Source organism: Etheostoma spectabile, unplaced genomic scaffold (genome assembly GCF_008692095.1).
Source record: "Etheostoma spectabile isolate EspeVRDwgs_2016 unplaced genomic scaffold, UIUC_Espe_1.0 scaffold351, whole genome shotgun sequence".
Classification (NCBI taxonomy): domain Eukaryota; kingdom Metazoa; phylum Chordata; class Actinopteri; order Perciformes; family Percidae; genus Etheostoma; species Etheostoma spectabile.
The window spans coordinates 198916-210733 of NW_022605590.1; the positions used below are offsets into that span (position 1 = coordinate 198916).

General features: G+C 43.1%; 1 protein-coding gene and 1 long non-coding RNA gene across 2 annotated transcripts in view; one reads left to right on the forward strand and one right to left on the reverse strand.

Moving 5' to 3' along the window:
- arhgap5 (Rho GTPase activating protein 5) overlaps positions 1 to 11818 on the reverse strand; it is an 87156-nt gene that overhangs the window by 25926 nt on the left and 49412 nt on the right.
- LOC116686303 (uncharacterized) overlaps positions 6597 to 11818 on the forward strand; it is a 9898-nt gene continuing 4676 nt past the window's right edge. The window contains exons 1-2 of the long non-coding RNA XR_004331214.1: positions 6597 to 6715; positions 10215 to 10219. This is a non-coding gene — a long non-coding RNA (uncharacterized LOC116686303). The remainder of the gene's footprint in view (positions 6716 to 10214; positions 10220 to 11818) is intronic.

The following is an 11818-nucleotide window of genomic DNA, read 5'->3' on the forward strand; positions in this document are numbered from 1 at the left end:
GACGACAGAATAGATCGGGGAGACACGTCTAAACAATGACCCCTGCGTTGGTCTTGTGAGAACCAATCCCAATGAACGCTTTTCCTGGCCCCTAGCCGAATGAAGAAACCAAATCGCCCAAGAGCTGTTAATCTCACAAAAACTGGCCGACGATACCTTAAAGTGTTCAATAACGGAACAAAAAGAGGCGAATGTAGGTCTATAAAATAAATACTCCACAACGGTTTCACAGAGGCGATTGTTGTGATCACTTGGGTGACGTGGCCTGAGAGAAGATCCAAACACCCACTCCATAAAACTCCTTCTGCGGGCTTTGCAAACTGAAAGCAGAGCTCTTCTGTCAACCACATCTGCGTAACGTGCACAAAAAAACGGTGACCTTTGACTCAGCAGCTTTAGATAATGCACTCGTCACACCGGGTGTTGCCCCGCATCCACCGCTACGTAACAGCACACAAACATGGCTGAGTAACCACATGGTCTGTGTGTCCACCATTAGATAACGGAGAGTCAGGGGCGTGGTCGACCGTGCACCACCCTGGGCGCTGGATTCCTTGCCTGCGTACAGTACAAATCTATTAACACACACAGTGGCACGTGCCAGACCACTCTCCCCTCACCCAATATCAGGGGTACTTTGTAAAACCAGTGGTTTTCCTTTGTTTCGTTCTCTAAGAGGGAATCCCGTCCACACATGCAGTGTTTTGGGGACTAAATCTCCGTCATGCCACGTCATTTTCTGAAAGACTTCAACCCTGGGCTTGGTTTTCAGGCCATTTGATGTTTTTTTCTGCACTCTTGCCTACTACTCAAGTTGTTAACTGTCGTATTCTTCCCCCTGGGGGTCAAGAATAAGTAAAATAACATAAATATTATACATGATCCCGCCCCTCTTATCACGTCACTCTGTTTTCTGAGTTGTAACGTCTGGAGACAGTAACTTTTAATTAGAATCACACCAACACAAAAATTAGAAAGTGTTTTTGAAACCTCATGTTGTCCTCGGGTCATAATTGACCCTTGTCCTTAATCAGGTGTTCTTTTCAACCACCCAAAATAACATATTGTTCCAACGCTCTTTGCCAGACAATCTCTACTTTATTACTTGGTGGTCCTTTCAATTTTATACCATTGTAAACAAAGTGAAGTGTTGTTGAGTAGGTATTGATAAAGTGACATATCCAGTCTGTGCTTATCAACATCGCATCCTTTAATTTTGTCTCACGAAATCTCCTAATTTCTCTGCTTTTTCTAACTCAAACATTAGGTATAATTGCATCCTATAAGGTTTTTGACTAGATATTCCACAATAACTGTAAACTAAATTAAATACTTAGTGTTTAAATGTCAAAAAGTGACCAAATGGTAAGAAAAGTTAAAAAACTTGAGTTAAAGCGTCAGCAAAGTTTGTTTTCAATTTTTGCCGGGAATACGACCAAGGTAATATCAATTATTTATTAGCAAATTGGAGCATTAAATGGTTCTTCAAGTAACGGCATTTCTGAAGTCTTCACCTGGGCTGCGTTTTTCAAAAGCTCCATTACGGGACCTAAACACCTGTTGTGGCTCAAAGTCCCAGCCCATAAACAAGCTACATTTTTAACAATACCGCCGTGTGTACCATGCCTCGGATTAAAGATAGGTCGAACACTAATGTCCTCTGTTTGCAGTGTAACCCTGCGATTCAGACTGTTTACCTTCATAAGGTCAGGAACCATTTACACATCGTCAGTTAACCGTGTGTTTTTGTCCGACCATTTGAGGGTTGGCTATCAAAAGTAATCTATAGTAACAGATATATCTCCTGGTTCCCCGTAACCAAAGTATGATACATCTCTCATCGTGCCATAGACTCAATTGTTGTCAAAAATGTTTCCTTCTTTACCATGAACACTAATGGCAACAGAGACAGATGGCCGTGGTGTATATAGAGCCCTCAGCTGCAGATACTCTCACACACACACACCCACACACCACCACACACACACACACACCACACACACACACACCACCACACACACAAGACACCCCAACAGCCACACACACACACACCCACACACACACACCCGCACACTACAAACCACACACAACACACACACACACACACACACACACACACACACACACACACACACACACACACACACACACACACCTGAGTAAACGAGGGGTTTCAACGTCTGAGACTTCTTGAAAAAAGGCTTTTGTTTTACTTGATTATTTTCTGTGAATTCCTGGACGGGATCATGATTATGTGATTATGTGATTATGTTATTTGATCCCGTAGACACTCAACCACTCACGCCAAGATGTCCTAACATTGCCGTTTGACATAACTTCAGATTACACCACATGCATAAACAAAAGGTCTGTCCTCATTTATCAGTTTCAGACTCTGGAAACGTGGGAAAAACAGTTAAATTCCCCCAAACTACTCTCTTAAACCAAATTTAGGCTATTTTGTATGATCTTCTTTTGATTAGTAATGTCATTTTTTTTGCCCTTCCATTCACTGAGCCTCCCCGCATCCCACGTGGAAAACCTCTGCACTAGAGCACCAAATGTGGATTAATCCACCGCGAAAAATAGTCCCCAACAAAGGCACCATGTCTTCCTGTTTGTATGATTAAAAACTACAGTGAACAACTGTTTCTGCAAAGTTACTTTCAGAAGGACTTCTATTAAAAGAAACTACATTTGTGTTTAGATCATTTTGTGTTGGTCTTCTTTTAAAATGAAGAAAAGGGGTTAAAACATGCTTTTATTACCCTCATTATCATTTAGAAATAGGTGTTTAGACACTCAGGGACAGGTATTTAACATTTTCAAACTTTACCCAGGCTTACTGTCTAATTAGATACCCGAATCTGAGGAGACTAGGGGGATAAAAACAAAGATTTGTATTTATATTTGTAAATCTAAATAGACATATCGGGGTCACGGGTGAAAACAATTGTGTCTATAGACTTTGGAGTGAACTGTCCCTTTAATATTCAGAACATAAGCTTCATCCTGGATGAACATTAAGGTTCTTTTGCACTTTTTTCGCACATTCTACTTGTCTGGCGTTAATTTTTACTGCCCCCTATACATGTCGCTTTTTTTATTGGTGGTTATCAAATAATAATTCAAAATGGAGACGTTCCTTTTTAAAATGATCCACTTTTATCTGTCTTGGACTCAAAGTTGTTTCATCGTACATAACACCCCAAGAAATCTACTTCTTCCCTGACGCTTGAAACACTCTTTCACTTTAGCTCGTACGCAGTCATCATCATCATCATCATCATCATCATCATCATCATCATCATCTTCTTCTAACAAGACAGCTGCCAGGCACATGTCACTAGCATCAACTCAGTTCTCAATTGGCCAACGGCACATTTAAATCAAATCATTCAACAAGTGTTCCCAGGCGTGGGAAATAAATCGATAATGACAAAATGATTATTGCAAATAACTGAATAATAACAATAATAATAATAATAATAATAATAATAATAATTTACTTGCCTGTTTGGCGGGTTGTTCTATTTACTTGCCCCCGGGCCATAGGGCAACCCTTACTGCTAAAGCCAAAACGGGATATGTTTTAATGTTGTTGTTATTTTTAATAACAACAACATTTTTAATAATCTACCGACACCTACAACAGTGTGTTAGTTGGTTTCAGCGTGAACCAGGATCTGCTCCACTTCATATCAGCAGATCCCAGCCTGCATGCTCCATATTCTCATAGCCAGGTCTTATCCCCGCGCTCGTTATAAATGTGCTCTGACATGCTAACGTGCACGGACTCCTATAAGGAAGATGAATGTGCAGGTAGAAGTGTTTGCTTTTCCCAGAGGAGGCCAAAACGCAGCTTTTCCCACAATCCTCAGGCTGAGAAATGAGCTGAGCTTTCGGGGTCTGGAAGTCATTCTGCTGCCGATATACTCTCCTCCAGAGTGTGCGTACAGGTTTATGGGTATGGAACTAATGACCTAAGGTGAGCACTTTCTTTGTGCTGCTTTACACACACACACACACACACACAACACACACTGTCTGGTGGAGTCATCAGTTTCTCTCGTTGGTGTGTTAATTTAATGACTGGCCCTCCACACAACCATGGGTCAATATAAATCAATACAAAAGGCTGCAAGGACAGTGTGTGTGTGTGTGTGTGTGTGTGTATGTGATTTAATATCTGGGTACCTTGGGTAACAAGATCCATACCCCCGACCCCCCCCCAACACACTACAGACCCACAGCTGCAATCTGCTTTCAGTCTGAGGTCTTTACATTCGGAAGGTCACCCCCGCTACATCATCATTTCATCCAATTTACACTTTCCGTTTACGTCCGATTCTCCACGGGGCTCTCGGAGGCCGACAGCGGTTTCTCTGCAGTTGTGTCGTCTCCATTAAAACTCAAAAAAATAAAAATAAAAATAGAAACATGTCGGGTGAAGCTACAGACGGAGGTTTTAGCAGAGTACACATCCAACACTGAGACTATAAGGTAACCAGTGGAAATATCAAGCAACCCCTCAGGACCCCAGAGTGACGATTGGAGGATCAACTGAAAGAGAAAGTCATCCGCATGTTTACTAGCCATGAGGAGAACTACAACAGAGTACTACAGAGTACTACAGAGTACTACTCAGCCTGTGAAAACACCCATCTAGTGTTCTCTGCATCTCTGGAGAAGCTCCGTCGAGTCATCAGTGTTACCTTGGCGCTGAGACAACACTTTTTTTTTTTTTTTTTTTTTTGTTTAAACCCCTGTGTTAAAAATTGGGAGCAAGGAGTTTAAAACGACGTCAGCATTTACCAGGTATAGGGAGGGAGAAGTGAAGCTATCGGGTTGCATTCTGGGAATTGTAGGATCCAGCATTGTTGAAGGTTGACCCACTACTTGGGTTTAAAAGTAGGAATATCTCTTCCTCTGCAGAGGCCCTTCCTTTTTAACAAGTCTCTTCTGACTTCATGGAAGTCCAATGCTAAATCACTGGAGCGCCCCTAACGTGTGTGTGTGTGTGTGTGTGTGTGTGTGTGTGTGTGTGATGTCAACTTTTATTTATCTTTAATATTAAGCCTCACAGGCAATCAGACAAAAATGTCCAATTTATCGTCTGTGAAAAGTCACAATATAAATTCACGTCAAACTACCAACCCCGAACTACACACACTAACCTGAGCTGTTTTGCAGCAGTTGTGTGTGTGTGTGTGTGTGTGTGTGTGTTTGTGTGTGTGTGTGTTTGGTCAGTAGGACAGATGTCCAGCTTTCAGGTAGCAACAGAAGGCCGCTGACAAACACCACACACACACACTAATTTCTAATGCAACAGAGACAGATGGCCAGTATAAAATATAGCTCAGCTACACACCACCACACACACACACACACACACACACACACCACAGCACACACACCCACACACACACACCACACACCCCACCCACCACACACACACACACACACACCACACACACCACACACACACACCACCAACACACACACTATATATTGTAACAAGTTTCTTCCTCCTTCTGCAAAATGTTAACAGGCAAGCATCATGTAGTATTGAAAGATGGAAGATAATGATTTGTATGTATAGAAATCTTTTTTTTTTTTGACGACGGGCAGAAAGAGTGGACGTGAGGGAGAGGGGGAGGAGAAAGGAAGAGGAGACGAGACGGGAGGCAGAGTAAAGCAAAGGGAGGAGTCGTAGAGAAACAGGGGAGAAAGATAGAGGAGGGAAAAAAACAAGGAAGATTAAAAGAAAGAGTATGATAAGAAAGATAAAAAAGGAGGCAGAGGCAGCACCTCGTGTTGTACAACATGCCGACTAAACGCCCTCCTGAGACCTTCATCAAAGCCTCTGCTCATCAGAAACAACATAACCTGCTGAGCGAGAGAGTGGTGTGTGTGTTGTGTGTTGTTGTGTGTTTGTGTGGTGTGTGTGTGTGTGTGTGTGTGTGTGTGTGTGTGTGTGTGTGTGTGGTGTGTGTGTGTGGTGTGTGTGTGGTGTGTGTGTGTGTGTGTGTGTTGTGTGTGTGGTGTGTGTGTGTGTTGTGTAGTGTTGTGTGTGTGTGTGTGTGTGTGTGTGTGTGCCTGCAGCAAGGTGCTCGGTGAGGTCAGTGGCCGGGTGACAGACTGACGTGTCTGTAACAGCACGACTTCAAAAATCCTCTCAACACAGCCACAGCTACTAGCCAGCTGTTAAAGGACTAGTCCACTTTTCTTGCTTGTTTATTTACGTGCTGAGTAGGGCTGCTGCACAATATCGTGTCTCTTGAGTCTCAAGTTCAGAAAACGACATCACTTTACTGTAATGCAGCCTTTAAAAACCAGGGGAATACAACACTCACCATATTACGATATTGTGATTATATCCCAAATCTAAGACAATATCTAGTCTCAAAACCGCGATGTCGATATAATTTCGATGTATTGCCCAGCACTAGGCCAAACAATGTTGATAAACACGCTAAAAAGCGAGTATGCGCCTTAATAAGACGTACATACATACGCCATTTTATGAGATCAGTCTGGAAATTCGGTGAACATACGGCACCAGTGCCAAAATGGCCGGTATCTACCGTACCGGACCGAGTAGCAACGCGGATTTCGGTGCCACTTTTTGTCTGGGCTTCTTTCTGACACAGCAGAAACGGACGTTAGAGGCAACATGAGCATCGCTGCATGGGACGCTAGTTAACAGCTAACAGTTCAAAGCTAATTTATATATGTATGCAGTTGCTCTCCGCACTCAGGACTGTGAGCCCCTCTCTTTTTTTCCCTCTGCACTACCTACACTTTATATCTTTGACTTTATATTTTTTATTTTTGATATTTTGTGTCAACGCTGTAAAGGGATTGCTTTAATCTCGTTGCACAAGTACCGTGTGCTACACCCAAACACACACACACACACACACACACACACACACACACATCTCCCTGGCACACACACACAACCCAAATCTCCCTGACATACACCACACATACATACAACACACTCCCTGACACACAACACACTCAGATACTCTCCCCACACATGCACACTCACCCACTTACAGACACACACACACACTCTCCCTGTCACACCAAACTCTCCCTGAGACACACACCCACACAACACACCCTCTCCCTGAGAACAACACAAACATCAACGGAGACACACCACGCACACCCAGATGACAGCCTTGGAGCCAGTGGCATCACACTACCTTCTTCCTATCAGTCACCGCCTTTTTCCTCTTTCTTCATTCTCTATGCCAAGCCTGCCTCCCAGGTACACATGCACGGTTTGCCAGCATGCTAGTTCCATCTTACCCCCCCCACCCCACACACACACCACACACACACACAACCACCTCCCGAGTCCAAGTAGCGCCGGCCCGGCTCCACGGCCTCGTTCTGTCCCCCTAATACCTACTTGCAGGGACTAACCAAACGCCCTGATCTAATCCCTCCCATTGACCCGCACACTTTAAGCAAAGACAGTAGGAAACAGAAAGAGAGACTTTATCCATCATGTACCGAGTTAAGTTGCTTTCATAAAGATGTACGGCACACAACCGAGATGTCTAAACAGGAAACTGGAGACATCTTATTCTTTCATTCATCACACACAACGAAAAGTTTTGCACGCCAAACATTTTGTGTAAATATCTAATATTTAGTTTTACGGTATTGACTGATTGGTATTATTTATTGACCCATTGTTGTGTGGAGGGGCAGTCATTACATTAACACACCAACGAGAGAAACTGATGACTCCACCAGACAGTGTGTTGTATGTGAGTGTGTTGTGTGTGTGTGTGTGTGTGTACAGTAATTTGTTTATAAATTGGGGGAAGGGGGGGGGGTCATAGTATAGTAAGTATGAAGAAGAAGAATAGGTGTATGGATGCTGTTGTGAATATGGCTTCACAAATGGACAATGTGTATGTATGTATACAATATTTACGTGTATATATATATATATATATATAATATAATATTCTACTCTCTTTCCTTTTATCTAATCTATTTCTGTTACTGGCATGATGGCAACATGTATAACTTGTGTTCCTGTTGAAATCCAATAAAAATATGTTCACATGAAAAGAAGAAAAGATATAATCGGCATGTGGGGAGAGAGTAGCACGTGAGTCGAAATAAATGCAGAGCAAAATGTGCAAACACAGCTAGGCTGCATGTGAGCTGGAATGAAAGCATTTTTTGGGAGAAAACCCAGATTGGAAACAGAAGCCCAAAAAAGGAGAGCTGACTGTATTGTTCCACGATTGTGGTCACAGGTGAAGTCATGCTTAGGTATTGCTGAAACTGCCCCAAAAAGGCAATCACTAAGTCTCTAAACTCAAAGGCAGCGTTGGAGGTGAAGCCATGGTTTTTGCGGCCTGCTAACTTCTCGCGTTCGTGTCTACCAAAGATGCACTTTTAGTTTCCATATTTTGTTCACTAATGTCCTGCTAGGATTTCTGAAACCCAAAAACTCCATCAAGTTCCACTCCGGTGCCGCTTTCACCTCTAGGGGACGATCAGCACAGAGAGAGAGAGCAAACAAACCAAAAGAAATGCAGAGAGGGAGGGAGGGAGGGAGGGAGAGTCTGCCCAGGTGAAGGGAGGGAGCGCCGGGGATGAAAGAGGTTAGAGTCCCTGCTTCACCTTTCACACACGGGAAAGGGGGAGGAGGATGATGGATGGAGTGGTGCTGCTCAAATATTCACACACACACACACACACACACACACACACACACACTTTCCTATCTTGGTGTGTCTGACCAGGAAATCCACAGGGAGGAGATTAATACTACAGGCTAGGATGCAGGATGTAGTGCAGTGTGTGTGTGTGTGTGTGTGTGTGTGTGTGTGTGTGTGTGTGTGTGTGGGAGAGTGTGTGTGTAGTGTAAAAGGAAAAGAAATGTGAATTAAAAACTGTGTATGTGCTTAAATTTTTAAAGGAACAGCTGAACCAAACCTAATCAAGTGAGACCTCAAGAGCCTAAATAAAAGTGTTTCCTCTCTCGCGCGCACGACCCACCACAACACACACACACACACACACACACACACACACACACACACACACACACACACACACACACCACTCATCTCAACACTTTCAGTCACCTTTATTCTAGTGCGTGCCCTCGTCACCCACGATCCACACACACACACACAGTTTGTGTCTCTGACATCTTCTGTAACCACGTGCATCAACCCACCAGATGCAGCCTCGACATTATGAGACCACACATACCACAAAAACATCCTAACACACACACACACACACACACACGCTCAGAAACCACAGGCGACCCAGACACCTCTCTGCCTCTGAGCCGCTGGTTTATTACATGTGGTTAAAACTCAACCAACCATCAGCCCGAGCTTCCACTTCACCACAAGAAAAAAAAAAAAAAACACCAGCCGGTGACTTATTTACCTTAAGAATGAGAGAAACGTGGCCGTGACTCCGCCACCAGATCACTACTGTAAAAAAAAAAAAAAAGGTCAAAGCTCACAGAAGCCGGTTTATCAGAAGTGTTGATTTCCCCCGTAGAGCAGCAGGAAGTTGATCAGTTAATCCCCGGAGACCGCTGTCATATAAACACTGAAAACACCGGCTGGGGCTGAACACAACACACACCCCAAGAGACACACTCAACGCATTCATGCGAGAGAATGAGATTCACCGCCGACCCAGAAGGAATCAGGGGAAAAAGGTCAAGATTTTGTACTCTGTGACTTCCTGGTAAAGATAGTAAGGAGCAGCTGGAATGAAGTGGTTTGACTTGGACCGGGATCAAAGAGTGGAAATAAAGCTGGAAGTTGTACTTAACAAATTTACACACGTGACAAAACACTCCAGCTTTACAGGATCTGAACGGGACTTGGTGCTTTCAGAGAATTTCCGCTTTTCTTTCTCTTATTAAAAAAATCACTCAAACCAAGGTATCGATTATCAAAAAGATTGCAGATTAATTTAATAGTTGACAACTAACTACCGGACTTAAAGGGTTAAAAAGTTCCATGGCATGAAGATTTCACACTTTGAGGTTTTTTAACATTAATATGAGTTGTATGAATATGATTCAGATCAGTTAGGACCCAGGTTCTTAAAGAGACTCAATACAGTTTAGGGACCACTAAGGTCTATATAAGAGACTTCAGAACAGTATGAGGGGACCACTAAGTCATATAAAGATACTTCAGATACAGTATTAGGGACCACTAAGGTCTATATAAAGAGACCATCAGACACAGTATTAGGGGACCACTAAGGTCTATATAAAGAGACTTCAGATCAGTTAGGGGACCACTACGGTCTATAAAGAGACTTCAGATACAGTATTAGGGACCACTAGGGTCTATATAAGAGACTTATATACAGTATTAGGGACCACTAAGGCTATAAAAGAGCCTCAGATACGTATATTGGGACCACTAAGGTTTATAAAGAGACTTCAGATACAGTATAGGGACCACTAAGGTCTATATAAGGACTTCAGATACAGTATTAGGGGACCACTAAGGTCTATATAAAGAGACTTCAATACGTATTGGGGACCACTAAGGTCTATATAAAAGAACTTCAGATACAGTTAGGGACCACTAAGGCTATATAAGAGACTTCAGATACAGTATTAGGGACCACTAAGGTCTATATAAAGAGACTTCAGATACAGTATTAGGGACCTAAGTAAGGTCTATAAAGAGACTTCAGTACAGTATTAGGGACACACTAAGGTCTATTAAAAGAGACTTCAGATACGTATTAGGGACCACTAAGGTCTATATAAAGAGACTTCAGATACAGTATATGGACCACTAAGGTCTATAAAGAGATTCGATACAGTTTAGGGGACACTTAGGTCCTATAAAAGATCCAAAAGCACTATGTTATGGGACCTTTAAGCATTGTTTTGATTACCCTGGTAACCAGTGTTCTCACTAGACACAACTGAGTTATCGGCATCGAGTAACGCTGCCTCTCTAAATATGCCCTTTTAGCCAGCTGCTGCACCAATCACATCAGTGTATCTGATGAAGGCGGGGCCAGAGGCAGCTCAAGATGACAACGTTGATGACGATTAATCTTCCAGTTGGAGCACGGCCGGCTCTGATCAATCAACAGAAGTTTCCATTGCCATGACAGTGCAGCTGCAAGCAAGGAAACACACACCCACACCACCCACACACACACACACACACACACACACACACACACCACACACCCACACACCACACACACACACACACACACACACAAACACACACACACACACACACACACACACACAACAAACACCACACACCACACACACCTTTTTGCGGTAACTTCCCCCCTCGAAAACGAGATCATCCAAGGGTTTATCCTAATAAAAGAATTTTAAGAATGATCACAACAACCATCACACACAACTCAAATACACATGATCACATCACACACCACACACAACACAAACAACCCACAAACATGATCACATCACAACACACACACAATCACAACACACACACACAGACAATCACAACCCAACACACACACACACACAGACAATCACATCAAAACACACACCCACACACAGACGATCACATCAAAACACACACACACAGACACATACGATCACATCAAACACACACACACACACAGCGATCACATCAAAACACACACCCACACACACGATCACATCAAACACACCACACACACACACACGTCACATCAAAACAACACACACACACCACAACAACAAAACACACACACAATCCCACACACACACACAACACACACACACACACACACACACACCACAAACACA